Genomic DNA, 6000 nt, shown 5'->3' with positions numbered 1-6000 from the left:
CTGACGTGGATTGAGAACTGGTTGTCAGACAGGAAGCAAAGAGTAGGAGTAAACGGGTACTTTTCAGAATGGCAGGCAGTGACTAGTGGAGTGCCGCAAGGTTCTGTGCTGGGGCCCCAGCTGTTTACATTGTACATTAATGATTTAGACGAGGGGATTAAATGCAGTATCTCCAAATTTGCGGATGATACTAAGTTGGGTGGCAGTGTGAGCTGCGAGGAGGATGCTATTAGGCTGCAGAGTGACTTGGATAGGTTAGGTGAGTGGGCAAATGCATGGCAGATGAAGTATAATGTGGATAAATGTGAGGTTATCCACTTTGGTGGTAAAAACAGAGAGACAGACTATTATCTGAATGGTGACAGATTAGGAAAAGGGAAGGTGCAACGAGACCTGGGTGTCATGGTACATCAGTCATTGAAGGTTGGCATGCAGGTACAGCAGGCGGTTAAGAAAGCAAATGGCATGTTGGCCTTCATAGCGAGGGGATTTGAATACAGGGGCAGGGAGGTGTTGCTACAGTTGTACAGGGCCTTGGTGAGGCCACACCTGGAGTATTGTGTACAGTTTTGGTCTCCTAACTTGAGGAAGGACATTCTTGCTATTGAGGGAGTGCAGCGAAGGTTCACCAGACTGATTCCCGGGATGGCGGGACTGACCTATCAAGAAAGATTGGATCAATTGGGCTTGTATTCACTGGAGTTCAGAAGAATGAGAGGGGACCTCATAGAAACGTTTAAAATTCTGACGGGTTTAGACAGGTTAGATGCAGAAAGAATGTTCCCAATGTTGGGGAAGTCCAGAACCAGGGGTCACAGTCTGAGGATAAGGGGTAAGCCATTTAGGACCGAGATGAGGAGAAACTTCTTCACCCAGAGAGTGGTGAACCTGTGGAATTCTCTACCACAGAAAGTAGTTGAGGCCAATTCACTAAATATATTCAAAAGGGAGTTAGATGAAGTCCTTACTACTCGGGGGATCAAGGGTTATGGCGAGAAAGCAGGAAGGGGGTACTGAAGTTTCATGTTCAGCCATGAACTCATTGAATGGCGGTGCAGGCTAGAAGGGCTGAATGGCCTGCTCCTGCACCTATTTTCTATGTTTCTAAGGCGAGAGCGAGGCGTAGGGAGGGAATTCCAGAGCTGAAGGCACAGCCGCCAATGGTGGAGTGATATTAATCAGGATGTGCAATAGATAGAATTGGAGAAGCACAGAGACCTCGGAGGGTTGTAGGGCTGGAGGAGATTACGGAGATAGTGGTGAGGCCAGAGAGGTATTTAAAAACAAGGATGAGAATTTTAAAATCGAGACTTTGCTGGACCAGGAGCCAATGTAGGTCAGTAAGCATACAGTAATGGGTGAACGGGATTTGGTGCGAGTTAGGACACAGGCATCAGAGTTCTCGATGAGCTCCAGTTTACGGGGGGTGTAAGATGGGAGACTGGCCAGGAGGGCATTGGAATAGTTGATTAGCGGTAATAAAGACATGGATGAGGGTTCAGTTAAGCAGATGAGCTGAGGCAGTGATGAAGACAGGCAATGTTCGAGTTGGAAGTAGGCGGTCTTAATGATGGAGTGTTTATGGGGTTGGAAGCTTGGCTTGGGGCAAAATAGGTGGCAAAGATTGGGAACAGTCTGGTTCAGTCTTATACAGTGACCAGGAAGAGGGATGGAGTTGGTGGCGAGGGAACAGAGTTTGTGGCGGGGACAGAAGATAATGGATTTGGTCTTCTCAATATTTATTTGGAGAACATTTCTGCTCATCCAATGCTGGATGTCTTACAAGCCACAGAACAAATCAGGGCGTGGAGGGGTTGAGAGAGGTGGTGGTAAGGTAGAGTTTGGTGTCGTCGGCATACACGTGGAAGCTGATATGCTTTGGATGATGTTGCCGAGGGGCAACATGTAGATGAGAAATAGGGAGCCAAGGATCGCTCCTTGGGGAATTCCAGAGGTACCGGTGCAGTAGTGGGAAGAGTCATTGCAGGAGAATCTTTGGCTACAACTGGATGGATAGGAATGGAACCAGGCGAGGGCAGTCCCACCTAGCTGGACAATGGAGGAGAGATGTTAGAGTATGATGGTGCGGTTGAGCATGTCAAAGTCTTCAGATCGGTCAAAAAGGACGAGGAGGCATAGTTTACATTGATAGAAACATAGAAATTAGGTGCAGGAGCAGGCTATTTGGCCCTTCGAGCCTGCACCACCATTCAATAAGATCATGGCTGATCATTCAACCTCAGTACCCCTTTCCTGCTTTCTCTCCATACCCCTTAATAACTTTAGCTGTAAGGGCCATAGCTAACTCCCTTTTGAATATATCTAACGAACTGGCCTCAACAACTTTCTGCGGTGGCGAATGCCACAGGTTAACCACTCTGAGTGAAGAAGTTTCTGCTCATCTCGGTCCTAAATGGCTTACCCCTTATTCCTAGACTGTGACCCCTGGTTCTGGAACTCCCCAGCAACGGGAACATTCTTCCTGCCTCTAACCTGTCCAATCCCATCAGAATTTTATATGTTTCTATGAGATCCCTTCTCATTCTTCTAAACTCCAGTGGATACAAGCCCAGTCGATCCAGTCTCTCCTCATATGTCAGTCAGTCCTGCCATCCCGGGAATCAATCTGGTGAACCTTTGCTGTACTCCCTCAATAGCAAGAACATCCTTCCTCAGATTAGGAGACCAAAACTGTACACAATATTCCAGGTGTGGCCTCACCAAGGCTCTGTACAGCTGCAGTAAGACCTCCCTGCTCCTATACTCAAATTCTCGAGCTATGAAGGCCAACATGCCATTTGCCTTCTTCACCGCCTGCTGTACCTTCCTGCCAAACTTCAATGACTGATGTACCATGACACCCAGGTCTCGTTGCACCTCCCCTTTTCCTAATCTGTCACCATTCAGATAATATTCTGTCTTCCTGTTTTTGCCACCAAAGTGGATATCCACATTACACTGCATCTGCCATGCATTTGCCCACTCACCTAATCTGTCCAAGTCACCTTGCAGCTTCTTAGTATCCTCCTCATAGCTCACACCACCACCCAGCTTCGAGTCATCTGCAAACTTGGAGATATTACATTCAATTCCTTCATCTAAATCATTGATGTATATTGTAAATAGCTGGGGTCCCAGCACTGAACCCTGCGGCACCCCACTGGTCACTGCCTACCATTCTGAAAAGGACCCGTTTATTCCGACTCTCTGCTTCTTGTCTGCCAACCAGTTCTCTATGCACATCAGTACATTACCCCCAATACCATGTACTTTAATTTTGCACACTAATCTCTTGTATGGGACTTTCAAAAGGCTTTTGACAAAGTCCAAATACACCACATCCACTGGTTCTCCCTTGTCCACTCTACTAGTTACATCCTCAAAAAATTCCAGAAGATTTGTCAAGCATGATTTCCCTTTCATAAATCTATGCTGACTTGGACCAATCCTGTCACTGATTTCCAAATGCGCTGCTATTTCATCTTTAATAATTGATTCCAACATTTTCCCCACCACCGATGTCAGGCTAACCGGTCTATAATTCCCTGCTTTCTCTCTCCCTCCTTTTTTAAAAACGTGGTGTTATATTAGCTACCCTCCAGTCCGTAGGAACTGATCCAGAGTCAATAGAATGTTGGAAAATGATCACCAATGCATCCACTATTTCTCGGGCCACTTCCTTAAGTATTCTGGGATGCAGCCTATCAGGCTCTGGGGATTTATTGGCCTTAATCCCATCAATTTCCTTAACACAATTTCCTGACTAATAAGGATTTCCTTCAGTTCCTCCTGTGACTGAATTTTATTTGTGACTTTGATGAGGGCCATTTCAATGCTGTGGTGGGGCAGAAACCTGATTGTATGGGTTTAAACACGGAGTTGCGGGAAAGATAGGTATGGATTTGAGAGGCGACAACATGTTCAAAGTCTTTGGAGAGGAAAGGGTGGTTGGAGATGGGGTAGTAGTTTGCAAGGACAATGGGATCAAGGGTGGGATTTTTGAGGAGGGGATTGATGACGGTAGATTTGAAGGGGAAGGGGACAATACCTGTAGTGAGAGAACCGTTAACAATATCAGCTAACATGGGAGCTAGAAAGGGAAGTTGGATAGTCAGCAGTTTGGTGGGAATAGGTTCGAGGGAGCAGGAGATGGGTCTTGTGGACAAGATAAGCTCAGAGATAGCATTAAGGGAGATCGGAGGGGAACTAGAGAAAGATGCAAGTTCTGCATTAAAATTATATTTTTATAAATGGAAGAAGTGACATTTTATACAGGGTTTGTGATCAGTTCTTCAGAAAGAGCTTGACTCTAATACAGGTAATTAAACTATATTTTTTAAACAAAATTACAGTAAGTATTTTATTCATGGTTTATCTAATTCACTTGCACTCCATATAATTGAGTTTATTCATTTCAGTTCTGTTGCGGAGTATTAAAAATCTAACACTCACACGAAAGGTTTTTTATGGAGAAAAGCGTTGTTTATTAAAACCTGATTAATCAAGGGAGATCTGGCCACATCAGTACCGTTACTGAGTGCTCTCAACGCCGATCTCATGGGACAAGCTACGCAATTACATTCTTATACAGTTCAAATACAGTCAAAATGGTGGAACTACGCGGGGAAGTATTCCATTGGTTAATACAGGTTACAGCAATTTCATTGGGTGGTACAGTTACATTAATTTTATTGGTTAAAGTAATTTCTAATGATTCCATTGGTATATTCAGTTCTGATGACTGTTGCTAAGGAAAAGCCCCCTACAGGTTATGTGTTACATTTCTGGGAACGTCTTCCAAGGCTAATTCTGAGACTAATGTCGTTGGCAGACATATGGCTACCCGCTGGTGAAAAGAGACATTGTCCCTGTTATCTCATGTCGCTGGAACATCGTGGCCTCCTCTCATTATTTCTGTGAACTGTCTACGTAAATCTTGTGGTTGTTCTTATCTCCGAAGAGAATTTCTTTGACCTCAGTGTTCCTGCCTAATTCAGCTACCTTTCTCTGCCTTTCTTACTTTGTATTTTAATTACACCGAATTACTTTAGCCCTAATTAAGGTTTTTCACTCTTACAAGTTCCCATGTTCTTTCCCTATGCATGTGTTTTTTTCTAGTTCCATTCTACATCAAACTTTGCTGTTTTATACCAATTTGAGAGTGAAAGGTCAAATGTTTCAGGACACCAATAAATGGGTATTAACCAAATGAGATTAATTCCTGTACTTTTGATGGCCATGTTTGGTGTTCCAGCTATTTATAATGGGCCAGCTTTTGCAGTAACTGTGAGATCAGCAATAGACACCTCGCTGCCCGGCATGTGGATCTAGCCGCTCAAAACTTACTTCTGATTTTGCTGATCTTTTGATTAGAATATGCCACAGCGAGCATTGGAAGAATCAGAAGCTGCAGAGCCAATTACCATTGAATTAAGCATTGTTTTGGAACTATTTAGATACATTTTAAACATCTTAAAAGTATGGTAAACATGGGAAGGTTGGGTGATTTCTAAGAGTCTGTGTAAGACTGCTTGATGCAGTGTATATATGTGATGTATGGCATTCCAAGTTCAAGAGGATGCTGGACCATCCATTGATGAGAGGGGATCTCATAGAAACATATAACATTCTGACGGGGATGGACAGGTTAGATGTAGGAAGAATGTTCCCGATGTTGGGGAAGTCCAGAACCAGGGGACACAGTCTAAGGATAAGAGGTAAGCCATTTTGGACTGACTTGAGGAGAAACTTCTTCACTCAGAGCGTTGCTAACCTGTGGAATTCTCTACCGCAGAGCGTTGTTGATGCCAGTTCATTGGATATATTCAAGAGGGAGTTAGATATGGCCCTTACGGCTAAAGGGATCAAGGGGTATGGAGAGAGAGCAAGAGAGGGGTACTGAGGTGAATGATCAGCCATTATCTTATTGAATCGTGGTGCAGGCCCGAAGGGCCGAATGGCCCATTCCTGCACCTATTTTCTATGTTTCTATGTGACCAA

Source organism: Pristiophorus japonicus, chromosome 13 (genome assembly GCF_044704955.1).
Source record: "Pristiophorus japonicus isolate sPriJap1 chromosome 13, sPriJap1.hap1, whole genome shotgun sequence".
NCBI lineage: Eukaryota > Metazoa > Chordata > Chondrichthyes > Pristiophoridae > Pristiophorus > Pristiophorus japonicus.
Note: the sequence above shows the minus strand (reverse complement) of the source record.